At 70.2% G+C, this 26,836-nt stretch overlaps 7 non-coding genes across 7 annotated transcripts; all 7 read right to left on the reverse strand.

The window, feature by feature from the left end:
* Positions 1-459: 459 nt before the first annotated feature.
* Positions 460-578, reverse strand: LOC139043041 (5S ribosomal RNA). Its single transcript, XR_011500119.1, has one exon. It is a non-coding gene; the product is annotated as a 5S ribosomal RNA (ribosomal RNA).
* Positions 579-4,703: 4,125 nt separating this feature from the next.
* On the reverse strand, positions 4,704-4,822 carry LOC139043042 (5S ribosomal RNA). Its single transcript, XR_011500120.1, has one exon. It is a non-coding gene; the product is annotated as a 5S ribosomal RNA (ribosomal RNA).
* A 4,144-nt stretch (positions 4,823-8,966) lies between these two features.
* Positions 8,967-9,085, reverse strand: LOC139043029 (5S ribosomal RNA). Its single transcript, XR_011500107.1, has one exon. It is a non-coding gene; the product is annotated as a 5S ribosomal RNA (ribosomal RNA).
* A 4,139-nt stretch (positions 9,086-13,224) lies between these two features.
* LOC139043030 (5S ribosomal RNA) lies at positions 13,225-13,343 on the reverse strand. The gene has a single exon (XR_011500108.1). It is a non-coding gene; the product is annotated as a 5S ribosomal RNA (ribosomal RNA).
* A 4,145-nt stretch (positions 13,344-17,488) lies between these two features.
* LOC139043031 (5S ribosomal RNA) lies at positions 17,489-17,607 on the reverse strand. Its single transcript, XR_011500109.1, has one exon. It is a non-coding gene; the product is annotated as a 5S ribosomal RNA (ribosomal RNA).
* A 4,133-nt stretch (positions 17,608-21,740) lies between these two features.
* Positions 21,741-21,859, reverse strand: LOC139043032 (5S ribosomal RNA). Its single transcript, XR_011500110.1, has one exon. It is a non-coding gene; the product is annotated as a 5S ribosomal RNA (ribosomal RNA).
* A 4,138-nt stretch (positions 21,860-25,997) lies between these two features.
* LOC139043033 (5S ribosomal RNA) lies at positions 25,998-26,116 on the reverse strand. The gene has a single exon (XR_011500111.1). It is a non-coding gene; the product is annotated as a 5S ribosomal RNA (ribosomal RNA).
* Positions 26,117-26,836: the final 720 nt, after the last annotated feature.

Below are 26,836 nucleotides of genomic sequence, written 5' to 3' on the forward strand. Positions count from 1 at the left end.
TTCCACCTGACAGGACGACTCTACCCGGCGGCTGGGGCGGCGGGGGCGGGGCGCCGAGGGAAGGGCTGGGGTGTCACCGGAGCGGGAGCCGAGCGGGTGGGAAGAGGCCGAGGCCAGAGGGAGCCGGCCGGCGGCGTGTGCGGCGTCGGGGTCCCGGTCCCGGTCCCGGTCCCGGTCCCGCCGGGCTGGCCCCGATTGGCCCTGGGTTCGGGTGGGGCCGCGAGCTGGAAGGGTTGGGCTGTGGCGGGGAGGGGTTGGGCCCTGCCCATGGGCGGCGCCGGCGGGCCCGCGGTGCGGAGGGGGGCGGGAGGGGAGGGGGAGGGTGGGGGGGGTCGGGCTGGCTGGAGGGGTGGGGGGCGTCCGCGGAGGACGGAGGCCGGAGGCCGCAGGACGGAGGAGGGGCGGCAGGAGCGCGGAGGGAGCCGCGCCCGGCCGGCGGCAAAAGGCGAGGGAGGCAAAAGCCTACAGCACCCGGTATTCCCAGGCGGTCTCCCATCCAAGTACTAACCAGGCCCGACCCTGCTTAGCTTCCGAGATCAGACGAGATCGGGCGCGTTCAGGGTGGTATGGCCGTAGACGCTGGCGCCTGCCGCCGGCGCCCCTAAGAAGCCGCGCCGCGTCGCCCGGCCCGCGGCTCGCGCGCGCCCAGGCCTCTGTGACGCGCACCCGCCGCCGGCGCCCCCTGCGCCCGCGCCCGGCCTGCCGCCTTCCTCCCGCTGCTGCCTCCCGCCGCGGCCGCCTCGGGCGCGGCCAGCGGGCCAGCCAAACCCTGCGCTGCCCCGCCCTGCTGCCCTCCCAGGGCGCGGAGGCCTGGAGCAGCCCGGGGTGCGAGGAGGCGGGGCGGGGCGGGCGGCGGTGGGAAACGAGGGGTGGTGGGGGCGGCGGTGGGGGCGGGGATGGGGGCGGGGCGCCTGGCTGGGCGCTCTCCCCTCGCGGCCCGGGAACACTCCAGGCCGCCCTGGCCGCTCGGATCCGGCGATGGGTCGCAGGAGATGCGGCTGCTGGGAGGGGGGTGGCGCGGGGCACTTGGCCCGAGGCGTCGGGGCGTCGGGCCGCCGGGCCCGTGCTCCTCTGAGTCCCCTCCGGCCCGAGGGGCCTCCCAGCGGGAGCCCTGACCTCTGCGGCGCCGGCCGGGCCCCGACTTGCCCAAACCCAGGCGGAGCCACCGGCGCGACCAGAGGGCGTCAGCGGAAGCCGCCGCGCTGCCCCTGAGGGAGCGGGGAGGCGGGGCGGCCACACTTCCCCCCCGCCAGCGCCGCCCAGGAGACCGGCACCCCGCCCCCAACCCGCCCCTCGCGGGGACCCTGGACAGCTCCTGCTGGCGCCAGCCCAGAGACCCAGAGACAGAGACAGAGACAGAGACACGGAGAAACAGAGAAACGGCGACACGGAGAGGATCCAAGACACGGACCTAGACAGACACCCACCCTGACCCAGAGAGGCTCTGCCCAAGAGCTCGCTTGCCCCCCAGGAGGGCGGTGGTGCTGGAGCTGGGCCCGGGCCAGGAGGCAGGGGCCCCGGGGCTGGCGATCACCCCTGGGGCCCTAGGCCGCGCAGACAGGCTCTCAGGAGTCCCGGGCTCCCGGCATCGCTGCCCCGCCATCGCCCAGGAACCACAGGCAGGCACCGGAGCTCGCTGGCGCGCTCTGTCTGCGCTTGCGTGTGCGTGTGCTTGTGCGGGTTGTGCGAGTGGGTGTGTAGGCGTGTGTGTGTGTGTGTGTGTGTGTGTGTGTGCGCGCGCGCGCGCCTGTGTGTCTGTGTGCCTGTGTGTGTGTGTGCGTCCGGGTTTGTGTGTTCCTTTCTCTCCGCTTCTTCGCTCTGGCTCTTTTCCTCTTTCTGCCGGGCACCCCCGACCTTACTGAGTTGATAGAAGGAGCAGGCAGAAAAGTCAGGGCCCAGAGAACTTGGCACGAGAAAGCAGCTCCATCTACCAGACATGTAGAAGCCCCTCCCCGACGACCGACCGCAGCGTCCCCGTTCTGCTCAAGTGCCGCTGGGGACGTTGCCCGGGATCTCCCGCCCGCTAGGTCACCGACGAAGGCGCCTCCGTCTTCCCAAGAGCGCGCTCGCGCCCAGGACGGAGGGAGGAGCAGCACGGTGTGATGACGGGGAGGAAGAGTCGCGTCCGAAGGCCCGTCGGTGCCTGCCGACGTCCCGGCTCTCCCTGTCTCGAGACCTCTGGGCTTCAGGGTTCTGTGCCGCAAGGCTTTCCCGCCGCACCCCCCGGGACCCAGGGCGCGCTGTGTGCGCTGCCCGTCTCCAGCGTTTGGGCCCTGTGGGCCTTCTTGCGTCCCACTGGAAAGGGGACCCTGGGACGGAGAGAAGATGGGCAGGGGGCGGGCTTCGGCAAAGAGAGCGACGGCCATCCACAGACGTCCGACGAGGCCCTCCGGGGCGCCAAGCTCTCCATTTTCCACGGCACGTGTCCTCGTCAGGTTCTGCCACCTCTGGCCGGCATGCGTAGGCACACCGCTGGTCTTGCGGCCCCAGAGGCGAGGAGGCGAACGCCCCGGAGGCCGAGATTGGCACCCGCGTTCTCGGCTGCTGGGTGGCCAGCACCTAGGAGAGTGTCTGGCCGGAAGCAGCCAGGCGATCGATCCCTGGGTGCTGGATGAGCCTCGGCGGCAAGAAGTAGGCTCGTGGGGAAGGACGGCGGCCGAGGCCCGGGCCCCCACCGAGGCCGCGCTCCGTGCTGAGCGGTCTGCTCCGTATTTCCCGCTTGCGTTCTCACCAGCACTCGCCCCCGCAAGGAGGCACGAACGCCAGGACCCCCTCGCACCAGAGGAGGAAAGCGCAGCTCAGGGAGGGCACGTCACTCGCGGGAGACGGCGCCCCTTGGGTTTCAGCTCAGGACTTCGGTCTCCCGAGCCTGCGTTTCGGGGCAAGGCTCCGGTCCCGCGCTCCGGGAAACTGACAGGGACGCAGTCCCGCTTCTCCCCGCAGAAGGTGCTCCTCGGAGATCAGATCCGGGGACCCGTCAGAACCACCCCGGGCACGAGCTGGCAGGGAGCGACGCGCACCGCACCCCCCCCCTCCCCCATCCCGCAGCCCGCAGCCCGCAGCCCGAGGAAGCGAGGAGCAGGCGATAGAGGCGCTGGGTTGGCAGGAGGGGAAACGGGGCCGGCAGGAGAAGCGAACCGCGAAGAGACTCCCTCCCAGGACGACGATGGCTGAACGGGGAGAGGAGGGAGCTTTGGGTCCTCTCTCGTCCTGCTTTGACCGGGATGTCCCCATTTTTCCACAGCGAGCGAGTATGGCTCTTGGATTCGGTGGGGAAGACGTGATTTATCTGGAGGACTTTTCCCTTCGGGGGTTCAAAGTCCGTTCTCTGAGGCAAGGCTCCCTCTCTGCCTCCCTGTCCTTCCCATTCGCCTCCCCGGAAGCCAGCTCTCCTCCCGGTTTCCTGGATCCCTTGGCCACGGTCCTCTGTTGCAAACACAGGCAGGTGCAAAGAAGATGCGAAAGGCTGCCCGAGCCACGCGAACGGAAAGCTGAAGCCAGGGAGCCAGGAAGGGCTGGCTGCTGAGGGAGGACGTGTCCTGTCAGGAGGCTTTTCAACTCCCTCTGACAGATGCGGCCTGGAGGGGCGGGGCCCGGCCGGGGCCCTGGGGTGGTAGGGGTCGGGTGTGAGGGGGTGGGTGGGGAGGCGGGGGGAGGCGGGAAGAGAGGGAGGCCCCCGAGTGAGGGGACACCAAAAGCCTCAGCCATCAAGACTCCTCGTCTTTGCATCCAGCGTTCTCAAACTCAAAACGAACGCAAGCTCATCCACCAGGAGCAACGTAGCAGCGTTTCCAAGCGAGGCAGGACCGCCCGAAGGCGAAAGCAGAATGGGATCCTAGTCAGGTGGAGCTTGAAACTCAGACCCACCCACCCCCCTACCCACCCCCACCACCTCCCCCCCTCCCCCCCACCCCGGGAAGGGGGCTTCTGGAAGGAAAAGCGAGACAATCTGACAGGGACAAACTTAGGTCGGGAAAGGAGTGTTGATTGTGAATGAGCCTCTCAAGGACAAGCAAGCGGGTACCAGGTTTTACAAGATGACCTGCAGCGGCAGAGACGCCAGCAAAGGCAGAAGCCATCCCGTCTTGGGTGAGGTGCCCGAGACGCTCCTCTCTAACCCAGTCCGCCCTGTCCTTGGAGAAGCGGGCGGTGTCTGGAAAAGCCTGACCAGGTGCCTTTCCTCGGTGGGCGGGGCTGGTCGCTTTGGGACCCGTTTGGGCCTCCCGGCACCGCCGTGGAATCCGTTCCACCTGACAGGACGACTCTACCCGGCGGCTGGGGCGGCGGGGGCGGGGCGCCGAGGGAAGGGCTGGGGTGTCACCGGAGCGGGAGCCGAGCGGGTGGGAAGAGGCCGAGGCCAGAGGGAGCCGGCCGGCGGCGTGTGCGGCGTCGGGGTCCCGGTCCCGGTCCCGGTCCCGGTCCCGCCGGGCTGGCCCCGATTGGCCCTGGGTTCGGGTGGGGCCGCGAGCTGGAAGGGTTGGGCTGTGGCGGGGAGGGGTTGGGCCCTGCCCATGGGCGGCGCCGGCGGGCCCGCGGTGCGGAGGGGGGCGGGAGGGGAGGGGGAGGGTGGGGGGGGTCGGGCTGGCTGGAGGGGTGGGGGGCGTCCGCGGAGGACGGAGGCCGGAGGCCGCAGGACGGAGGAGGGGCGGCAGGAGCGCGGAGGGAGCCGCGCCCGGCCGGCGGCAAAAGGCGAGGGAGGCAAAAGCCTACAGCACCCGGTATTCCCAGGCGGTCTCCCATCCAAGTACTAACCAGGCCCGACCCTGCTTAGCTTCCGAGATCAGACGAGATCGGGCGCGTTCAGGGTGGTATGGCCGTAGACGCTGGCGCCTGCCGCCGGCGCCCCTAAGAAGCCGCGCCGCGTCGCCCGGCCCGCGGCTCGCGCGCGCCCAGGCCTCTGTGACGCGCACCCGCCGCCGGCGCCCCCTGCGCCCGCGCCCGGCCTGCCGCCTTCCTCCCGCTGCTGCCTCCCGCCGCGGCCGCCTCGGGCGCGGCCAGCGGGCCAGCCAAACCCTGCGCTGCCCCGCCCTGCTGCCCTCCCAGGGCGCGGAGGCCTGGAGCAGCCCGGGGTGCGAGGAGGCGGGGCGGGGCGGGCGGCGGTGGGAAACGAGGGGTGGTGGGGGCGGCGGTGGGGGCGGGGATGGGGGCGGGGCGCCTGGCTGGGCGCTCTCCCCTCGCGGCCCGGGAACACTCCAGGCCGCCCTGGCCGCTCGGATCCGGCGATGGGTCGCAGGAGATGCGGCTGCTGGGAGGGGGGTGGCGCGGGGCACTTGGCCCGAGGCGTCGGGGCGTCGGGCCGCCGGGCCCGTGCTCCTCTGAGTCCCCTCCGGCCCGAGGGGCCTCCCAGCGGGAGCCCTGACCTCTGCGGCGCCGGCCGGGCCCCGACTTGCCCAAACCCAGGCGGAGCCACCGGCGCGACCAGAGGGCGTCAGCGGAAGCCCGCCGCGCTGCCCCTGAGGGAGCGGGGAGGCGGGGCGGCCACACTTCCCCCCCGCCAGCGCCGCCCAGGAGACCGGCACCCCGCCCCCAACCCGCCCCTCGCGGGGACCCTGGACAGCTCCTGCTGGCGCCAGCCCAGAGACCCAGAGACAGAGACAGAGACAGAGACACGGAGAAACAGAGAAACGGCGACACGGAGAGGATCCAAGACACGGACCTAGACAGACACCCACCCTGACCCAGAGAGGCTCTGCCCAAGAGCTCGCTTGCCCCCCAGGAGGGCGGTGGTGCTGGAGCTGGGCCCGGGCCAGGAGGCAGGGGCCCCGGGGCTGGCGATCACCCCTGGGGCCCTAGGCCGCGCAGACAGGCTCTCAGGAGTCCCGGGCTCCCGGCATCGCTGCCCCGCCATCGCCCAGGAACCACAGGCAGGCACCGGAGCTCGCTGGCGCGCTCTGTCTGCGCTTGCGTGTGCGTGTGCTTGTGCGGGTTGTGCGAGTGGGTGTGTAGGCGTGTGTGTGTGTGTGTGTGTGTGTGTGTGTGCGCGCGCGCGCGCCTGTGTGTCTGTGTGCCTGTGTGTGTGTGTGCGTCCGGGTTTGTGTGTTCCTTTCTCTCCGCTTCTTCGCTCTGGCTCTTTTCCTCTTTCTGCCGGGCACCCCCGACCTTACTGAGTTGATAGAAGGAGCAGGCAGAAAAGTCAGGGCCCAGAGAACTTGGCACGAGAAAGCAGCTCCATCTACCAGACATGTAGAAGCCCCTCCCCGACGACCGACCGCAGCGTCCCCGTTCTGCTCAAGTGCCGCTGGGGACGTTGCCCGGGATCTCCCGCCCGCTAGGTCACCGACGAAGGCGCCTCCGTCTTCCCAAGAGCGCGCTCGCGCCCAGGACGGAGGGAGGAGCAGCACGGTGTGATGACGGGGAGGAAGAGTCGCGTCCGAAGGCCCGTCGGTGCCTGCCGACGTCCCGGCTCTCCCTGTCTCGAGACCTCTGGGCTTCAGGGTTCTGTGCCGCAAGGCTTTCCCGCCGCACCCCCCGGGACCCAGGGCGCGCTGTGTGCGCTGCCCGTCTCCAGCGTTTGGGCCCTGTGGGCCTTCTTGCGTCCCACTGGAAAGGGGACCCTGGGACGGAGAGAAGATGGGCAGGGGGCGGGCTTCGGCAAAGAGAGCGACGGCCATCCACAGACGTCCGACGAGGCCCTCCGGGGCGCCAAGCTCTCCATTTTCCACGGCACGTGTCCTCGTCAGGTTCTGCCACCTCTGGCCGGCATGCGTAGGCACACCGCTGGTCTTGCGGCCCCAGAGGCGAGGAGGCGAACGCCCCGGAGGCCGAGATTGGCACCCGCGTTCTCGGCTGCTGGGTGGCCAGCACCTAGGAGAGTGTCTGGCCGGAAGCAGCCAGGCGATCGATCCCTGGGTGCTGGATGAGCCTCGGCGGCAAGAAGTAGGCTCGTGGGGAAGGACGGCGGCCGAGGCCCGGGCCCCCACCGAGGCCGCGCTCCGTGCTGAGCGGTCTGCTCCGTATTTCCCGCTTGCGTTCTCACCAGCACTCGCCCCCGCAAGGAGGCACGAACGCCAGGACCCCCTCGCACCAGAGGAGGAAAGCGCAGCTCAGGGAGGGCACGTCACTCGCGGGAGACGGCGCCCCTTGGGTTTCAGCTCAGGACTTCGGTCTCCCGAGCCTGCGTTTCGGGGCAAGGCTCCGGTCCCGCGCTCCGGGAAACTGACAGGGACGCAGTCCCGCTTCTCCCCGCAGAAGGTGCTCCTCGGAGATCAGATCCGGGGACCCGTCAGAACCACCCCGGGCACGAGCTGGCAGGGAGCGACGCGCACCGCACCCCCCCCCTCCCCCATCCCGCAGCCCGCAGCCCGCAGCCCGAGGAAGCGAGGAGCAGGCGATAGAGGCGCTGGGTTGGCAGGAGGGGAAACGGGGCCGGCAGGAGAAGCGAACCGCGAAGAGACTCCCTCCCAGGACGACGATGGCTGAACGGGGAGAGGAGGGAGCTTTGGGTCCTCTCTCGTCCTGCTTTGACCGGGATGTCCCCATTTTTCCACAGCGAGCGAGTATGGCTCTTGGATTCGGTGGGGAAGACGTGATTTATCTGGAGGACTTTTCCCTTCGGGGGTTCAAAGTCCGTTCTCTGAGGCAAGGCTCCCTCTCTGCCTCCCTGTCCTTCCCATTCGCCTCCCCGGAAGCCAGCTCTCCTCCCGGTTTCCTGGATCCCTTGGCCACGGTCCTCTGTTGCAAACACAGGCAGGTGCAAAGAAGATGCGAAAGGCTGCCCGAGCCACGCGAACGGAAAGCTGAAGCCAGGGAGCCAGGAAGGGCTGGCTGCTGAGGGAGGACGTGTCCTGTCAGGAGGCTTTTCAACTCCCTCTGACAGATGCGGCCTGGAGGGGCGGGGCCCGGCCGGGGCCCTGGGGTGGTAGGGGTCGGGTGTGAGGGGGTGGGTGGGGAGGCGGGGGGAGGCGGGAAGAGAGGGAGGCCCCCGAGTGAGGGGACACCAAAAGCCTCAGCCATCAAGACTCCTCGTCTTTGCATCCAGCGTTCTCAAACTCAAAACGAACGCAAGCTCATCCACCAGGAGCAACGTAGCAGCGTTTCCAAGCGAGGCAGGACCGCCCGAAGGCGAAAGCAGAATGGGATCCTAGTCAGGTGGAGCTTGAAACTCAGACCCACCCACCCCCCTACCCCCCCCCACCACCACCACCTCCCCCCCTCCCCCCCACCCCGGGAAGGGGGCTTCTGGAAGGAAAAGCGAGACAAACTGACAGGGACAAACTTAGGTCGGGAAAGGAGTGTTGATTGTGAATGAGCCTCTCAAGGACAAGCAAGCGGGTACCAGGTTTTAGAAGATGACCTGCAGCGGCAGAGACGCCAGCAAAGGCAGAAGCCATCCCGTCTTGGGTGAGGTGCCCGAGACGCTCCTCTCTAACCCAGTCCGCCCTGTCCTTGGAGAAGCGGGCGGTGTCTGGAAAAGCCTGACCAGGTGCCTTTCCTCGGTGGGCGGGGCTGGTCGCTTTGGGACCCGTTTGGGCCTCCCGGCACCGCCGTGGAATCCGTTCCACCTGACAGGACGACTCTACCCGGCGGCTGGGGCGGCGGGGGCGGGGCGCCGAGGGAAGGGCTGGGGTGTCACCGGAGCGGGAGCCGAGCGGGTGGGAAGAGGCCGAGGCCAGAGGGAGCCGGCCGGCGGCGTGTGCGGCGTCGGGGTCCCGGTCCCGGTCCCGGTCCCGGTCCCGGTCCCGGTCCCGCCGGGCTGGCCCCGATTGGCCCTGGGTTCGGGTGGGGCCGCGAGCTGGAAGGGTTGGGCTGTGGCGGGGAGGGGTTGGGCCCTGCCCATGGGCGGCGCCGGCGGGCCCGCGGTGCGGAGGGGGGCGGGAGGGGAGGGGGAGGGTGGGGGGGGTCGGGCTGGCTGGAGGGGTGGGGGGCGTCCGCGGAGGACGGAGGCCGGAGGCCGCAGGACGGAGGAGGGGCGGCAGGAGCGCGGAGGGAGCCGCGCCCGGCCGGCGGCAAAAGGCGAGGGAGGCAAAAGCCTACAGCACCCGGTATTCCCAGGCGGTCTCCCATCCAAGTACTAACCAGGCCCGACCCTGCTTAGCTTCCGAGATCAGACGAGATCGGGCGCGTTCAGGGTGGTATGGCCGTAGACGCTGGCGCCTGCCGCCGGCGCCCCTAAGAAGCCGCGCCGCGTCGCCCGGCCCGCGGCTCGCGCGCGCCCAGGCCTCTGTGACGCGCACCCGCCGCCGGCGCCCCCTGCGCCCGCGCCCGGCCTGCCGCCTTCCTCCCGCTGCTGCCTCCCGCCGCGGCCGCCTCGGGCGCGGCCAGCGGGCCAGCCAAACCCTGCGCTGCCCCGCCCTGCTGCCCTCCCAGGGCGCGGAGGCCTGGAGCAGCCCGGGGTGCGAGGAGGCGGGGCGGGGCGGGCGGCGGTGGGAAACGAGGGGTGGTGGGGGCGGCGGTGGGGGCGGGGATGGGGGCGGGGCGCCTGGCTGGGCGCTCTCCCCTCGCGGCCCGGGAACACTCCAGGCCGCCCTGGCCGCTCGGATCCGGCGATGGGTCGCAGGAGATGCGGCTGCTGGGAGGGGGGTGGCGCGGGGCACTTGGCCCGAGGCGTCGGGGCGTCGGGCCGCCGGGCCCGTGCTCCTCTGAGTCCCCTCCGGCCCGAGGGGCCTCCCAGCGGGAGCCCTGACCTCTGCGGCGCCGGCCGGGCCCCGACTTGCCCAAACCCAGGCGGAGCCACCGGCGCGACCAGAGGGCGTCAGCGGAAGCCCGCCGCGCTGCCCCTGAGGGAGCGGGGAGGCGGGGCGGCCACACTTCCCCCCCGCCAGCGCCGCCCAGGAGACCGGCACCCCGCCCCCAACCCGCCCCTCGCGGGGACCCTGGACAGCTCCTGCTGGCGCCAGCCCAGAGACCCAGAGACAGAGACAGAGACAGAGACACGGAGAAACAGAGAAACGGCGACACGGAGAGGATCCAAGACACGGACCTAGACAGACACCCACCCTGACCCAGAGAGGCTCTGCCCAAGAGCTCGCTTCCCCCCCAGGAGGGCGGTGGTGCTGGAGCTGGGCCCGGGCCAGGAGGCAGGGGCCCCGGGGCTGGCGATCACCCCTGGGGCCCTAGGCCGCGCAGACAGGCTCTCAGGAGTCCCGGGCTCCCGGCATCGCTGCCCCGCCATCGCCCAGGAACCACAGGCAGGCACCGGAGCTCGCTGGCGCGCTCTGTCTGCGCTTGCGTGTGCGTGTGCTTGTGCGGGTTGTGCGAGTGGGTGTGTAGGCGTGTGTGTGTGTGTGTGTGTGTGTGTGCGCGCGCGCGCGCGCGCCTGTGTGTCTGTGTGCCTGTGTGTGTGTGTGCGTCCGGGTTTGTGTGTTCCTTTCTCTCCGCTTCTTCGCTCTGGCTCTTTTCCTCTTTCTGCCGGGCACCCCCGACCTTACTGAGTTGATAGAAGGAGCAGGCAGAAAAGTCAGGGCCCAGAGAACTTGGCACGAGAAAGCAGCTCCATCTACCAGACATGTAGAAGCCCCTCCCCGACGACCGACCGCAGCGTCCCCGTTCTGCTCAAGTGCCGCTGGGGACGTTGCCCGGGATCTCCCGCCCGCTAGGTCACCGACGAAGGCGCCTCCGTCTTCCCAAGAGCGCGCTCGCGCCCAGGACGGAGGGAGGAGCAGCACGGTGTGATGACGGGGAGGAAGAGTCGCGTCCGAAGGCCCGTCGGTGCCTGCCGACGTCCCGGCTCTCCCTGTCTCGAGACCTCTGGGCTTCAGGGTTCTGTGCCGCAAGGCTTTCCCGCCGCACCCCCCGGGACCCAGGGCGCGCTGTGTGCGCTGCCCGTCTCCAGCGTTTGGGCCCTGTGGGCCTTCTTGCGTCCCACTGGAAAGGGGACCCTGGGACGGAGAGAAGATGGGCAGGGGGCGGGCTTCGGCAAAGAGAGCGACGGCCATCCACAGACGTCCGACGAGGCCCTCCGGGGCGCCAAGCTCTCCATTTTCCACGGCACGTGTCCTCGTCAGGTTCTGCCACCTCTGGCCGGCATGCGTAGGCACACCGCTGGTCTTGCGGCCCCAGAGGCGAGGAGGCGAACGCCCCGGAGGCCGAGATTGGCACCCGCGTTCTCGGCTGCTGGGTGGCCAGCACCTAGGAGAGTGTCTGGCCGGAAGCAGCCAGGCGATCGATCCCTGGGTGCTGGATGAGCCTCGGCGGCAAGAAGTAGGCTCGTGGGGAAGGACGGCGGCCGAGGCCCGGGCCCCCACCGAGGCCGCGCTCCGTGCTGAGCGGTCTGCTCCGTATTTCCCGCTTGCGTTCTCACCAGCACTCGCCCCCGCAAGGAGGCACGAACGCCAGGACCCCCTCGCACCAGAGGAGGAAAGCGCAGCTCAGGGAGGGCACGTCACTCGCGGGAGACGGCGCCCCTTGGGTTTCAGCTCAGGACTTCGGTCTCCCGAGCCTGCGTTTCGGGGCAAGGCTCCGGTCCCGCGCTCCGGGAAACTGACAGGGACGCAGTCCCGCTTCTCCCCGCAGAAGGTGCTCCTCGGAGATCAGATCCGGGGACCCGTCAGAACCACCCCGGGCACGAGCTGGCAGGGAGCGACGCGCACCGCACCCCCCCCCCTCCCCCATCCCGCAGCCCGCAGCCCGCAGCCCGAGGAAGCGAGGAGCAGGCGATAGAGGCGCTGGGTTGGCAGGAGGGGAAACGGGGCCGGCAGGAGAAGCGAACCGCGAAGAGACTCCCTCCCAGGACGACGATGGCTGAACGGGGAGAGGAGGGAGCTTTGGGTCCTCTCTCGTCCTGCTTTGACCGGGATGTCCCCATTTTTCCACAGCGAGCGAGTATGGCTCTTGGATTCGGTGGGGAAGACGTGATTTATCTGGAGGACTTTTCCCTTCGGGGGTTCAAAGTCCGTTCTCTGAGGCAAGGCTCCCTCTCTGCCTCCCTGTCCTTCCCATTCGCCTCCCCGGAAGCCAGCTCTCCTCCCGGTTTCCTGGATCCCTTGGCCACGGTCCTCTGTTGCAAACACAGGCAGGTGCAAAGAAGATGCGAAAGGCTGCCCGAGCCACGCGAACGGAAAGCTGAAGCCAGGGAGCCAGGAAGGGCTGGCTGCTGAGGGAGGACGTGTCCTGTCAGGAGGCTTTTCAACTCCCTCTGACAGATGCGGCCTGGAGGGGCGGGGCCCGGCCGGGGCCCTGGGGTGGTAGGGGTCGGGTGTGAGGGGGTGGGTGGGGAGGCGGGGGGAGGCGGGAAGAGAGGGAGGCCCCCGAGTGAGGGGACACCAAAAGCCTCAGCCATCAAGACTCCTCGTCTTTGCATCCAGCGTTCTCAAACTCAAAACGAACGCAAGCTCATCCACCAGGAGCAACGTAGCAGCGTTTCCAAGCGAGGCAGGACCGCCCGAAGGCGAAAGCAGAATGGGATCCTAGTCAGGTGGAGCTTGAAACTCAGACCCACCCACCCCCCTACCCACCACCACCACCTCCCCCCCTCCCCCCCACCCCGGGAAGGGGGCTTCTGGAAGGAAAAGCGAGACAATCTGACAGGGACAAACTTAGGTCGGGAAAGGAGTGTTGATTGTGAATGAGCCTCTCAAGGACAAGCAAGCGGGTACCAGGTTTTAGAAGATGACCTGCAGCGGCAGAGACGCCAGCAAAGGCAGAAGCCATCCCGTCTTGGGTGAGGTGCCCGAGACGCTCCTCTCTAACCCAGTCCGCCCTGTCCTTGGAGAAGCGGGCGGTGTCTGGAAAAGCCTGACCAGGTGCCTTTCCTCGGTGGGCGGGGCTGGTCGCTTTGGGACCCGTTTGGGCCTCCCGGCACCGCCGTGGAATCCGTTCCACCTGACAGGACGACTCTACCCGGCGGCTGGGGCGGCGGGGGCGGGGCGCCGAGGGAAGGGCTGGGGTGTCACCGGAGCGGGAGCCGAGCGGGTGGGAAGAGGCCGAGGCCAGAGGGAGCCGGCCGGCGGCGTGTGCGGCGTCGGGGTCCCGGTCCCGGTCCCGGTCCCGGTCCCGGTCCCGGTCCCGCCGGGCTGGCCCCGATTGGCCCTGGGTTCGGGTGGGGCCGCGAGCTGGAAGGGTTGGGCTGTGGCGGGGAGGGGTTGGGCCCTGCCCATGGGCGGCGCCGGCGGGCCCGCGGTGCGGAGGGGGGCGGGAGGGGAGGGGGAGGGTGGGGGGGGTCGGGCTGGCTGGAGGGGTGGGGGGCGTCCGCGGAGGACGGAGGCCGGAGGCCGCAGGACGGAGGAGGGGCGGCAGGAGCGCGGAGGGAGCCGCGCCCGGCCGGCGGCAAAAGGCGAGGGAGGCAAAAGCCTACAGCACCCGGTATTCCCAGGCGGTCTCCCATCCAAGTACTAACCAGGCCCGACCCTGCTTAGCTTCCGAGATCAGACGAGATCGGGCGCGTTCAGGGTGGTATGGCCGTAGACGCTGGCGCCTGCCGCCGGCGCCCCTAAGAAGCCGCGCCGCGTCGCCCGGCCCGCGGCTCGCGCGCGCCCAGGCCTCTGTGACGCGCACCCGCCGCCGGCGCCCCCTGCGCCCGCGCTCGGCCTGCCGCCTTCCTCCCGCTGCTGCCTCCCGCCGCGGCCGCCTCGGGCGCGGCCAGCGGGCCAGCCAAACCCTGCGCTGCCCCGCCCTGCTGCCCTCCCAGGGCGCGGAGGCCTGGAGCAGCCCGGGGTGCGAGGAGGCGGGGCGGGGCGGGCGGCGGTGGGAAACGAGGGGTGGTGGGGGCGGCGGTGGGGGCGGGGATGGGGGCGGGGCGCCTGGCTGGGCGCTCTCCCCTCGCGGCCCGGGAACACTCCAGGCCGCCCTGGCCGCTCGGATCCGGCGATGGGTCGCAGGAGATGCGGCTGCTGGGAGGGGGGTGGCGCGGGGCACTTGGCCCGAGGCGTCGGGGCGTCGGGCCGCCGGGCCCGTGCTCCTCTGAGTCCCCTCTGGCCCGAGGGGCCTCCCAGCGGGAGCCCTGACCTCTGCGGCGCCGGCCGGGCCCCGACTTGCCCAAACCCAGGCGGAGCCACCGGCGCGACCAGAGGGCGTCAGCGGAAGCCCGCCGCGCTGCCCCTGAGGGAGCGGGGAGGCGGGGCGGCCACACTTCCCCCCCGCCAGCGCCGCCCAGGAGACCGGCACCCCGCCCCCAACCCGCCCCTCGCGGGGACCCTGGACAGCTCCTGCTGGCGCCAGCCCAGAGACCCAGAGACAGAGACAGAGACAGAGACACGGAGAAACAGAGAAACGGCGACACGGAGAGGATCCAAGACACGGACCTAGACAGACACCCACCCTGACCCAGAGAGGCTCTGCCCAAGAGCTCGCTTCCCCCCCAGGAGGGCGGTGGTGCTGGAGCTGGGCCCGGGCCAGGAGGCAGGGGCCCCGGGGCTGGCGATCACCCCTGGGGCCCTAGGCCGCGCAGACAGGCTCTCAGGAGTCCCGGGCTCCCGGCATCGCTGCCCCGCCATCGCCCAGGAACCACAGGCAGGCACCGGAGCTCGCTGGCGCGCTCTGTCTGCGCTTGCGTGTGCGTGTGCTTGTGCGGGTTGTGCGAGTGGGTGTGTAGGCGTGTGTGTGTGTGTGTGTGTGTGTGTGTGCGCGCGCGCGCGCGCGCCTGTGTGTCTGTGTGCCTGTGTGTGTGTGTGCGTCCGGGTTTGTGTGTTCCTTTCTCTCCGCTTCTTCGCTCTGGCTCTTTTCCTCTTTCTGCCGGGCACCCCCGACCTTACTGAGTTGATAGAAGGAGCAGGCAGAAAAGTCAGGGCCCAGAGAACTTGGCACGAGAAAGCAGCTCCATCTACCAGACATGTAGAAGCCCCTCCCCGACGACCGACCGCAGCGTCCCCGTTCTGCTCAAGTGCCGCTGGGGACGTTGCCCGGGATCTCCCGCCCGCTAGGTCACCGACGAAGGCGCCTCCGTCTTCCCAAGAGCGCGCTCGCGCCCAGGACGGAGGGAGGAGCAGCACGGTGTGATGACGGGGAGGAAGAGTCGCGTCCGAAGGCCCGTCGGTGCCTGCCGACGTCCCGGCTCTCCCTGTCTCGAGACCTCTGGGCTTCAGGGTTCTGTGCCGCAAGGCTTTCCCGCCGCACCCCCCGGGACCCAGGGCGCGCTGTGTGCGCTGCCCGTCTCCAGCGTTTGGGCCCTGTGGGCCTTCTTGCGTCCCACTGGAAAGGGGACCCTGGGACGGAGAGAAGATGGGCAGGGGGCGGGCTTCGGCAAAGAGAGCGACGGCCATCCACAGACGTCCGACGAGGCCCTCCGGGGCGCCAAGCTCTCCATTTTCCACGGCACGTGTCCTCGTCAGGTTCTGCCACCTCTGGCCGGCATGCGTAGGCACACCGCTGGTCTTGCGGCCCCAGAGGCGAGGAGGCGAACGCCCCGGAGGCCGAGATTGGCACCCGCGTTCTCGGCTGCTGGGTGGCCAGCACCTAGGAGAGTGTCTGGCCGGAAGCAGCCAGGCGATCGATCCCTGGGTGCTGGATGAGCCTCGGCGGCAAGAAGTAGGCTCGTGGGGAAGGACGGCGGCCGAGGCCCGGGCCCCCACCGAGGCCGCGCTCCGTGCTGAGCGGTCTGCTCCGTATTTCCCGCTTGCGTTCTCACCAGCACTCGCCCCCGCAAGGAGGCACGAACGCCAGGACCCCCTCGCACCAGAGGAGGAAAGCGCAGCTCAGGGAGGGCACGTCACTCGCGGGAGACGGCGCCCCTTGGGTTTCAGCTCAGGACTTCGGTCTCCCGAGCCTGCGTTTCGGGGCAAGGCTCCGGTCCCGCGCTCCGGGAAACTGACAGGGACGCAGTCCCGCTTCTCCCCGCAGAAGGTGCTCCTCGGAGATCAGATCCGGGGACCCGTCAGAACCACCCCGGGCACGAGCTGGCAGGGAGCGACGCGCACCGCACCCCCCCCCCTCCCCCATCCCGCAGCCCGCAGCCCGCAGCCCGAGGAAGCGAGGAGCAGGCGATAGAGGCGCTGGGTTGGCAGGAGGGGAAACGGGGCCGGCAGGAGAAGCGAACCGCGAAGAGACTCCCTCCCAGGACGACGATGGCTGAACGGGGAGAGGAGGGAGCTTTGGGTCCTCTCTCGTCCTGCTTTGACCGGGATGTCCCCATTTTTCCACAGCGAGCGAGTATGGCTCTTGGATTCGGTGGGGAAGACGTGATTTATCTGGAGGACTTTTCCCTTCGGGGGTTCAAAGTCCGTTCTCTGAGGCAAGGCTCCCTCTCTGCCTCCCTGTCCTTCCCATTCGCCTCCCCGGAAGCCAGCTCTCCTCCCGGTTTCCTGGATCCCTTGGCCACGGTCCTCTGTTGCAAACACAGGCAGGTGCAAAGAAGATGCGAAAGGCTGCCCGAGCCACGCGAACGGAAAGCTGAAGCCAGGGAGCCAGGAAGGGCTGGCTGCTGAGGGAGGACGTGTCCTGTCAGGAGGCTTTTCAACTCCCTCTGACAGATGCGGCCTGGAGGGGCGGGGCCCGGCCGGGGCCCTGGGGTGGTAGGGGTCGGGTGTGAGGGGGTGGGTGGGGAGGCGGGGGGAGGCGGGAAGAGAGGGAGGCCCCCGAGTGAGGGGACACCAAAAGCCTCAGCCATCAAGACTCCTCGTCTTTGCATCCAGCGTTCTCAAACTCAAAACGAACGCAAGCTCATCCACCAGGAGCAACGTAGCAGCGTTTCCAAGCGAGGCAGGACCGCCCGAAGGCGAAAGCAGAATGGGATCCTAGTCAGGTGGAGCTTGAAACTCAGACCCACCCACCCCCCTACCCCCCCCACCACCACCACCTCCCCCCCTCCCCCCCACCCCGGGAAGGGGGCTTCTGGAAGGAAAAGCGAGACAAACTGACAGGGACAAACTTAGGTCGGGAAAGGAGTGTTGATTGTGAATGAGCCTCTCAAGGACAAGCAAGCGGGTACCAGGTTTTAGAAGATGACCTGCAGCGGCAGAGACGCCAGCAAAGGCAGAAGCCATCCCGTCTTGGGTGAGGTGCCCGAGACGCTCCTCTCTAACCCAGTCCGCCCTGTCCTTGGAGAAGCGGGCGGTGTCTGGAAAAGCCTGACCAGGTGCCTTTCCTCGGTGGGCGGGGCTGGTCGCTTTGGGACCCGTTTGGGCCTCCCGGCACCGCCGTGGAATCCGTTCCACCTGACAGGACGACTCTACCCGGCGGCTGGGGCGGCGGGGGCGGGGCGCCGAGGGAAGGGCTGGGGTGTCACCGGAGCGGGAGCCGAGCGGGTGGGAAGAGGCCGAGGCCAGAGGGAGCCGGCCGGCGGCGTGTGCGGCGTCGGGGTCCCGGTCCCGGTCCCGGTCCCGGTCCCGGTCCCGGTCCCGCCGGGCTGGCCCCGATTGGCCCTGGGTTCGGGTGGGGCCGCGAGCTGGAAGGGTTGGGCTGTGGCGGGGAGGGGTTGGGCCCTGCCCATGGGCGGCGCCGGCGGGCCCGCGGTGCGGAGGGGGGCGGGAGGGGAGGGGGAGGGTGGGGGGGTCGGGCTGGCTGGAGGGGTGGGGGGCGTCCGCGGAGGACGGAGGCCGGAGGCCGCAGGACGGAGGAGGGGCGGCAGGAGCGCGGAGGGAGCCGCGCCCGGCCGGCGGCAAAAGGCGAGGGAGGCAAAAGCCTACAGCACCCGGTATTCCCAGGCGGTCTCCCATCCAAGTACTAACCAGGCCCGACCCTGCTTAGCTTCCGAGATCAGACGAGATCGGGCGCGTTCAGGGTGGTATGGCCGTAGACGCTGGCGCCTGCCGCCGGCGCCCCTAAGAAGCCGCGCCGCGTCGCCCGGCCCGCGGCTCGCGCGCGCCCAGGCCTCTGTGACGCGCACCCGCCGCCGGCGCCCCCTGCGCCCGCGCCCGGCCTGCCGCCTTCCTCCCGCTGCTGCCTCCCGCCGCGGCCGCCTCGGGCGCGGCCAGCGGGCCAGCCAAACCCTGCGCTGCCCCGCCCTGCTGCCCTCCCAGGGCGCGGAGGCCTGGAGCAGCCCGGGGTGCGAGGAGGCGGGGCGGGGCGGGCGGCGGTGGGAAACGAGGGGTGGTGGGGGCGGCGGTGGGGGCGGGGATGGGGGCGGGGCGCCTGGCTGGGCGCTCTCCCCTCGCGGCCCGGGAACACTCCAGGCCGCCCTGGCCGCTCGGATCCGGCGATGGGTCGCAGGAGATGCGGCTGCTGGGAGGGGGGTGGCGCGGGGCACTTGGCCCGAGGCGTCGGGGCGTCGGGCCGCCGGGCCCGTGCTCCTCTGAGTCCCCTCCGGCCCGAGGGGCCTCCCAGCGGGAGCCCTGACCTCTGCGGCGCCGGCCGGGCCCCGACTTGCCCAAACCCAGGCGGAGCCACCGGCGCGACCAGAGGGCGTCAGCGGAAGCCCGCCGCGCTGCCCCTGAGGGAGCGGGGAGGCGGGGCGGCCACACTTCCCCCCCGCCAGCGCCGCCCAGGAGACCGGCACCCCGCCCCCAACCCGCCCCTCGCGGGGACCCTGGACAGCTCCTGCTGGCGCCAGCCCAGAGACCCAGAGACAGAGACAGAGACAGAGACACGGAGAAACAGAGAAACGGCGACACGGAGAGGATCCAAGACACGGACCTAGACAGACACCCACCCTGACCCAGAGAGGCTCTGCCCAAGAGCTCGCTTCCCCCCCAGGAGGGCGGTGGTGCTGGAGCTGGGCCCGGGCCAGGAGGCAGGGGCCCCGGGGCTGGCGATCACCCCTGGGGCCCTAGGCCGCGCAGACAGGCTCTCAGGAGTCCCGGGCTCCCGGCATCGCTGCCCCGCCATCGCCCAGGAACCACAGGCAGGCACCGGAGCTCGCTGGCGCGCTCTGTCTGCGCTTGCGTGTGCGTGTGCTTGTGCGGGTTGTGCGAGTGGGTGTGTAGGCGTGTGTGTGTGTGTGTGTGTGTGTGTGTGCGCGCGCGCGCGCGCGCGCCTGTGTGTCTGTGTGCCTGTGTGTGTGTGTGCGTCCGGGTTTGTGTGTTCCTTTCTCTCCGCTTCTTCGCTCTGGCTCTTTTCCTCTTTCTGCCGGGCACCCCCGACCTTACTGAGTTGATAGAAGGAGCAGGCAGAAAAGTCAGGGCCCAGAGAACTTGGCACGAGAAAGCAGCTCCATCTACCAGACATGTAGAAGCCCCTCCCCGACGACCGACCGCAGCGTCCCCGTTCTGCTCAAGTGCCGCTGGGGACGTTGCCCGGGATCTCCCGCCCGCTAGGTCACCGACGAAGGCGCCTCCGTCTTCCCAAGAGCGCGCTCGCGCCCAGGACGGAGGGAGGAGCAGCACGGTGTGATGACGGGGAGGAAGAGTCGCGTCCGAAGGCCCGTCGGTGCCTGCCGACGTCCCGGCTCTCCCTGTCTCGAGACCTCTGGGCTTCAGGGTTCTGTGCCGCAAGGCTTTCCCGCCGCACCCCCCGGGACCCAGGGCGCGCTGTGTGCGCTGCCCGTCTCCAGCGTTTGGGCCCTGTGGGCCTTCTTGCGTCCCACTGGAAAGGGGACCCTGGGACGGAGAGAAGATGGGCAGGGGGCGGGCTTCGGCAAAGAGAGCGACGGCCATCCACAGACGTCCGACGAGGCCCTCCGGGGCGCCAAGCTCTCCATTTTCCACGGCACGTGTCCTCGTCAGGTTCTGCCACCTCTGGCCGGCATGCGTAGGCACACCGCTGGTCTTGCGGCCCCAGAGGCGAGGAGGCGAACGCCCCGGAGGCCGAGATTGGCACCCGCGTTCTCGGCTGCTGGGTGGCCAGCACCTAGGAGAGTGTCTGGCCGGAAGCAGCCAGGCGATCGATCCCTGGGTGCTGGATGAGCCTCGGCGGCAAGAAGTAGGCTCGTGGGGAAGGACGGCGGCCGAGGCCCGGGCCCCCACCGAGGCCGCGCTCCGTGCTGAGCGGTCTGCTCCGTATTTCCCGCTTGCGTTCTCACCAGCACTCGCCCCCGCAAGGAGGCACGAACGCCAGGACCCCCTCGCACCAGAGGAGGAAAGCGCAGCTCAGGGAGGGCACGTCACTCGCGGGAGACGGCGCCCCTTGGGTTTCAGCTCAGGACTTCGGTCTCCCGAGCCTGCGTTTCGGGGCAAGGCTCCGGTCCCGCGCTCCGGGAAACTGACAGGGACGCAGTCCCGCTTCTCCCCGCAGAAGGTGCTCCTCGGAGATCAGATCCGGGGACCCGTCAGAACCACCCCGGGCACGAGCTGGCAGGGAGCGACGCGCACCGCACCCCCCCCCCTCCCCCATCCCGCAGCCCGCAGCCCGCAGCCCGAGGAAGCGAGGAGCAGGCGATAGAGGCGCTGGGTTGGCAGGAGGGGAAACGGGGCCGGCAGGAGAAGCGAACCGCGAAGAGACTCCCTCCCAGGACGACGATGGCTGAACGGGGAGAGGAGGGAGCTTTGGGTCCTCTCTCGTCCTGCTTTGACCGGGATGTCCCCATTTTTCCACAGCGAGCGAGTATGGCTCTTGGATTCGGTGGGGAAGACGTGATTTATCTGGAGGACTTTTCCCTTCGGGGGTTCAAAGTCCGTTCTCTGAGGCAAGGCTCCCTCTCTGCCTCCCTGTCCTTCCCATTCGCCTCCCCGGAAGCCAGCTCTCCTCCCGGTTTCCTGGATCCCTTGGCCACGGTCCTCTGTTGCAAACACAGGCAGGTGCAAAGAAGATGCGAAAGGCTGCCCGAGCCACGCGAACGGAAAGCTGAAGCCAGGGAGCCAGGAAGGGCTGGCTGCTGAGGGAGGACGTGTCCTGTCAGGAGGCTTTTCAACTCCCTCTGACAGATGCGGCCTGGAGGGGCGGGGCCCGGCCGGGGCCCTGGGGTGGTAGGGGTCGGGTGTGAGGGGGTGGGTGGGGAGGCGGGGGGAGGCGGGAAGAGAGGGAGGCCCCCGAGTGAGGGGACACCAAAAGCCTCAGCCATCAAGACTCCTCGTCTTTGCATCCAGCGTTCTCAAACTCAAAACGAACGCAAGCTCATCCACCAGGAGCAACGTAGCAGCGTTTCCAAGCGAGGCAGGACCGCCCGAAGGCGAAAGCAGAATGGGATCCTAGTCAGGTGGAGCTTGAAACTCAGACCCACCCACCCCCCTACCCACCCCCACCACCTCCCCCCCTCCCCCCCACCCCGGGAAGGGGGCTTCTGGAAGGAAAAGCGAGACAATCTGACAGGGACAAACTTAGGTCGGGAAAGGAGTGTTGATTGTGAATGAGCCTCTCAAGGACAAGCAAGCGGGTACCAGGTTTTAGAAGATGACCTGCAGCGGCAGAGACGCCAGCAAAGGCAGAAGCCATCCCGTCTTGGGTGAGGTGCCCGAGACGCTCCTCTCTAACCCAGTCCGCCCTGTCCTTGGAGAAGCGGGCGGTGTCTGGAAAAGCCTGACCAGGTGCCTTTCCTCGGTGGGCGGGGCTGGTCGCTTTGGGACCCGTTTGGGCCTCCCGGCACCGCCGTGGAATCCGTTCCACCTGACAGGACGACTCTACCCGGCGGCTGGGGCGGCGGGGGCGGGGCGCCGAGGGAAGGGCTGGGGTGTCACCGGAGCGGGAGCCGAGCGGGTGGGAAGAGGCCGAGGCCAGAGGGAGCCGGCCGGCGGCGTGTGCGGCGTCGGGGTCCCGGTCCCGGTCCCGGTCCCGGTCCCGGTCCCGGTCCCGCCGGGCTGGCCCCGATTGGCCCTGGGTTCGGGTGGGGCCGCGAGCTGGAAGGGTTGGGCTGTGGCGGGGAGGGGTTGGGCCCTGCCCATGGGCGGCGCCGGCGGGCCCGCGGTGCGGAGGGGGGCGGGAGGGGAGGGGGAGGTCGGGCTGGCTGGAGGGGTGGGGGGCGTCCGCGGAGGACGGAGGCCGGAGGCCGCAGGACGGAGGAGGGGCGGCAGGAGCGCGGAGGGAGCCGCGCCCGGCCGGCGGCAAAAGGCGAGGGAGGCAAAAGCCTACAGCACCCGGTATTCCCAGGCGGTCTCCCATCCAAGTACTAACCAGGCCCGACCCTGCTTAGCTTCCGAGATCAGACGAGATCGGGCGCGTTCAGGGTGGTATGGCCGTAGACGCTGGCGCCTGCCGCCGGCGCCCCTAAGAAGCCGCGCCGCGTCGCCCGGCCCGCGGCTCGCGCGCGCCCAGGCCTCTGTGACGCGCACCCGCCGCCGGCGCCCCCTGCGCCCGCGCCCGGCCTGCCGCCTTCCTCCCGCTGCTGCCTCCCGCCGCGGCCGCCTCGGGCGCGGCCAGCGGGCCAGCCAAACCCTGCGCTGCCCCGCCCTGCTGCCCTCCCAGGGCGCGGAGGCCTGGAGCAGCCCGGGGTGCGAGGAGGCGGGGCGGGGCGGGCGGCGGTGGGAAACGAGGGGTGGTGGGGGCGGCGGTGGGGGCGGGGATGGGGGCGGGGCGCCTGGCTGGGCGCTCTCCCCTCGCGGCCCGGGAACACTCCAGGCCGCCCTGGCCGCTCGGATCCGGCGATGGGTCGCAGGAGATGCGGCTGCTGGGAGGGGGGTGGCGCGGGGCACTTGGCCCGAGGCGTCGGGGCGTCGGGCCGCCGGGCCCGTGCTCCTCTGAGTCCCCTCCGGCCCGAGGGGCCTCCCAGCGGGAGCCCTGACCTCTGCGGCGCCGGCCGGGCCCCGACTTGCCCAAACCCAGGCGGAGCCACCGGCGCGACCAGAGGGCGTCAGCGGAAGCCCGCCGCGCTGCCCCTGAGGGAGCGGGGAGGCGGGGCGGCCACACTTCCCCCCCGCCAGCGCCGCCCAGGAGACCGGCACCCCGCCCCCAACCCGCCCCTCGCGGGGACCCTGGACAGCTCCTGCTGGCGCCAGCCCAGAGACCCAGAGACAGAGACAGAGACAGAGACACGGAGAAACAGAGAAACGGCGACACGGAGAGGATCCAAGACACGGACCTAGACAGACACCCACCCTGACCCAGAGAGGCTCTGCCCAAGAGCTCGCTTGCCCCCCAGGAGGGCGGTGGTGCTGGAGCTGGGCCCGGGCCAGGAGGCAGGGGCCCCGGGGCTGGCGATCACCCCTGGGGCCCTAGGCCGCGCAGACAGGCTCTCAGGAGTCCCGGGCTCCCGGCATCGCTGCCCCGCCATCGCCCAGGAACCACAGGCAGGCACCGGAGCTCGCTGGCGCGCTCTGTCTGCGCTTGCGTGTGCGTGTGCTTGTGCGGGTTGTGCGAGTGGGTGTGTAGGCGTGTGTGTGTGTGTGTGTGTGTGTGTGTGTGCGCGCGCGCGCGCCTGTGTGTCTGTGTGCCTGTGTGTGTGTGTGCGTCCGGGTTTGTGTGTTCCTTTCTCTCCGCTTCTTCGCTCTGGCTCTTTTCCTCTTTCTGCCGGGCACCCCCGACCTTACTGAGTTGATAGAAGGAGCAGGCAGAAAAGTCAGGGCCCAGAGAACTTGGCACGAGAAAGCAGCTCCATCTACCAGACATGTAGAAGCCCCTCCCCGACGACCGACCGCAGCGTCCCCGTTCTGCTCAAGTGCCGCTGGGGACGTTGCCCGGGATCTCCCGCCCGCTAGGTCACCGACGAAGGCGCCTCCGTCTTCCCAAGAGCGCGCTCGCGCCCAGGACGGAGGGAGGAGCAGCACGGTGTGATGACGGGGAGGAAGAGTCGCGTCCGAAGGCCCGTCGGTGCCTGCCGACGTCCCGGCTCTCCCTGTCTCGAGACCTCTGGGCTTCAGGGTTCTGTGCCGCAAGGCTTTCCCGCCGCACCCCCCGGGACCCAGGGCGCGCTGTGTGCGCTGCCCGTCTCCAGCGTTTGGGCCCTGTGGGCCTTCTTGCGTCCCACTGGAAAGGGGACCCTGGGACGGAGAGAAGATGGGCAGGGGGCGGGCTTCGGCAAAGAGAGCGACGGCCATCCACAGACGTCCGACGAGGCCCTCCGGGGCGCCAAGCTCTCCATTTTCCACGGCACGTGTCCTCGTCAGGTTCTGCCACCTCTGGCCGGCATGCGTAGGCACACCGCTGGTCTTGCGGCCCCAGAGGCGAGGAGGCGAACGCCCCGGAGGCCGAGATTGGCACCCGCGTTCTCGGCTGCTGGGTGGCCAGCACCTAGGAGAGTGTCTGGCCGGAAGCAGCCAGGCGATCGATCCCTGGGTGCTGGATGAGCCTCGGCGGCAAGAAGTAGGCTCGTGGGGAAGGACGGCGGCCGAGGCCCGGGCCCCCACCGAGGCCGCGCTCCGTGCTGAGCGGTCTGCTCCGTATTTCCCGCTTGCGTTCTCACCAGCACTCGCCCCCGCAAGGAGGCACGAACGCCAGGACCCCCTCGCACCAGAGGAGGAAAGCGCAGCTCAGGGAGGGCACGTCACTCGCGGGAGACGGCGCCCCTTGGGTTTCAGCTCAGGACTTCGGTCTCCCGAGCCTGCGTTTCGGGGCAAGGCTCCGGTCCCGCGCTCCGGGAAACTGACAGGGACGCAGTCCCGCTTCTCCCCGCAGAAGGTGCTCCTCGGAGATCAGATCCGGGGACCCGTCAGAACCACCCCGGGCACGAGCTGGCAGGGAGCGACGCGCACCGCACCCCCCCCCTCCCCCATCCCGCAGCCCGCAGCCCGCAGCCCGAGGAAGCGAGGAGCAGGCGATAGAGGCGCTGGGTTGGCAGGAGGGGAAACGGGGCCGGCAGGAGAAGCGAACCGCGAAGAGACTCCCTCCCAGGACGACGATGGCTGAACGGGGAGAGGAGGGAGCTTTGGGTCCTCTCTCGTCCTGCTTTGACCGGGATGTCCCCATTTTTCCACAGCGAGCGAGTATGGCTCTTGGATTCGGTGGGGAAGACGTGATTTATCTGGAGGACTTTTCCCTTCGGGGGTTCAAAGTCCGTTCTCTGAGGCAAGGCTCCCTCTCTGCCTCCCTGTCCTTCCCATTCGCCTCCCCGGAAGCCAGCTCTCCTCCCGGTTTCCTGGATCCCTTGGCCACGGTCCTCTGTTGCAAACACAGGCAGGTGCAAAGAAGATGCGAAAGGCTGCCCGAGCCACGCGAACGGAAAGCTGAAGCCAGGGAGCCAGGAAGGGCTGGCTGCTGAGGGAGGACGTGTCCTGTCAGGAGGCTTTTCAACTCCCTCTGACAGATGCGGCCTGGAGGGGCGGGGCCCGGCCGGGGCCCTGGGGTGGTAGGGGTCGGGTGTGAGGGGGTGGGTGGGGAGGCGGGGGGAGGCGGGAAGAGAGGGAGGCCCCCGAGTGAGGGGACACCAAAAGCCTCAGCCATCAAGACTCCTCGTCTTTGCATCCAGCGTTCTCAAACTCAAAACGAACGCAAGCTCATCCACCAGGAGCAACGTAGCAGCGTTTCCAAGCGAGGCAGGACCGCCCGAAGGCGAAAGCAGAATGGGATCCTAGTCAGGTGGAGCTTGAAACTCAGACCCACCCACCCCCCTACCCACCCCCACCACCTCCCCCCCTCCCCCCCACCCCGGGAAGGGGGCTTCTGGAAGGAAAAGCGAGACAAACTGACAGGGACAAACTTAGGTCGGGAAAGGAGTGTTGATTGTGAATGAGCCTCTCAAGGACAAGCAAGCGGGTACCAGGTTTTAGAAGATGACCTGCAGCGGCAGAGACGCCAGCAAAGGCAGAAGCCATCCCGTCTTGGGTGAGGTGCCCGAGACGCTCCTCTCTAACCCAGTCCGCCCTGTCCTTGGAGAAGCGGGCGGTGTCTGGAAAAGCCTGACCAGGTGCCTTTCCTCGGTGGGCGGGGCTGGTCGCTTTGGGACCCGTTTGGGCCTCCCGGCACCGCCGTGGAATCCGTTCCACCTGACAGGACGACTCTACCCGGCGGCTGGGGCAGCGGGGGCGGGGCGCCGAGGGAAGGGCTGGGGTGTCACCGGAGCGGGAGCCGAGCGGGTGGGAAGAGGCCGAGGCCAGAGGGAGCCGGCCGGCGGCGTGTGCGGCGTCGGGGTCCCGGTCCCGGTCCCGGTCCCGGTCCCGGTCCCGGTCCCGCCGGGCTGGCCCCGATTGGCCCTGGGTTCGGGTGGGGCCGCGAGCTGGAAGGGTTGGGCTGTGGCGGGGAGGGGTTGGGCCCTGCCCATGGGCGGCGCCGGCGGGCCCGCGGTGCGGAGGGGGGCGGGAGGGGAGGGGGAGGGTGGGGGGGGTCGGGCTGGCTGGAGGGGTGGGGGGCGTCCGCGGAGGACGGAGGCCGGAGGCCGCAGGACGGAGGAGGGGCGGCAGGAGCGCGGAGGGAGCCGCGCCCGGCCGGCGGCAAAAGGCGAGGGAGGCAAAAGCCTACAGCACCCGGTATTCCCAGGCGGTCTCCCATCCAAGTACTAACCAGGCCCGACCCTGCTTAGCTTCCGAGATCAGACGAGATCGGGCGCGTTCAGGGTGGTATGGCCGTAGACGCTGGCGCCTGCCGCCGGCGCCCCTAAGAAGCCGCGCCGCGTCGCCCGGCCCGCGGCTCGCGCGCGCCCAGGCCTCTGTGACGCGCACCCGCCGCCGGCGCCCCCTGCGCCCGCGCCCGGCCTGCCGCCTTCCTCCCGCTGCTGCCTCCCGCCGCGGCCGCCTCGGGCGCGGCCAGCGGGCCAGCCAAACCCTGCGCTGCCCCGCCCTGCTGCCCTCCCAGGGCGCGGAGGCCTGGAGCAGCCCGGGGTGCGAGGAGGCGGGGCGGGGCGGGCGGCGGTGGGAAACGAGGGGTGGTGGGGGCGGCGGTGGGGGCGGGGATGGGGGCGGGGCGCCTGGCTGGGCGCTCTCCCCTCGCGGCCCGGGAACACTCCAGGCCGCCCTGGCCGCTCGGATCCGGCGATGGGTCGCAGGAGATGCGGCTGCTGGGAGGGGGGTGGCGCGGGGCACTTGGCCCGAGGCGTCGGGGCGTCGGGCCGCCGGGCCCGTGCTCCTCTGAGTCCCCTCCGGCCCGAGGGGCCTCCCAGCGGGAGCCCTGACCTCTGCGGCGCCGGCCGGGCCCCGACTTGCCCAAACCCAGGCGGAGCCACCGGCGCGACCAGAGGGCGTCAGCGGAAGCCCGCCGCGCTGCCCCTGAGGGAGCGGGGAGGCGGGGCGGCCACACTTCCCCCCCGCCAGCGCCGCCCAGGAGACCGGCACCCCGCCCCCAACCCGCCCCTCGC

The sequence above is a fragment of the Equus asinus genome, unplaced genomic scaffold (genome assembly GCF_041296235.1).
Source record: "Equus asinus isolate D_3611 breed Donkey unplaced genomic scaffold, EquAss-T2T_v2 contig_138, whole genome shotgun sequence".
In the NCBI taxonomy this organism is placed as follows: Eukaryota; Metazoa; Chordata; class Mammalia; order Perissodactyla; family Equidae; genus Equus; species Equus asinus.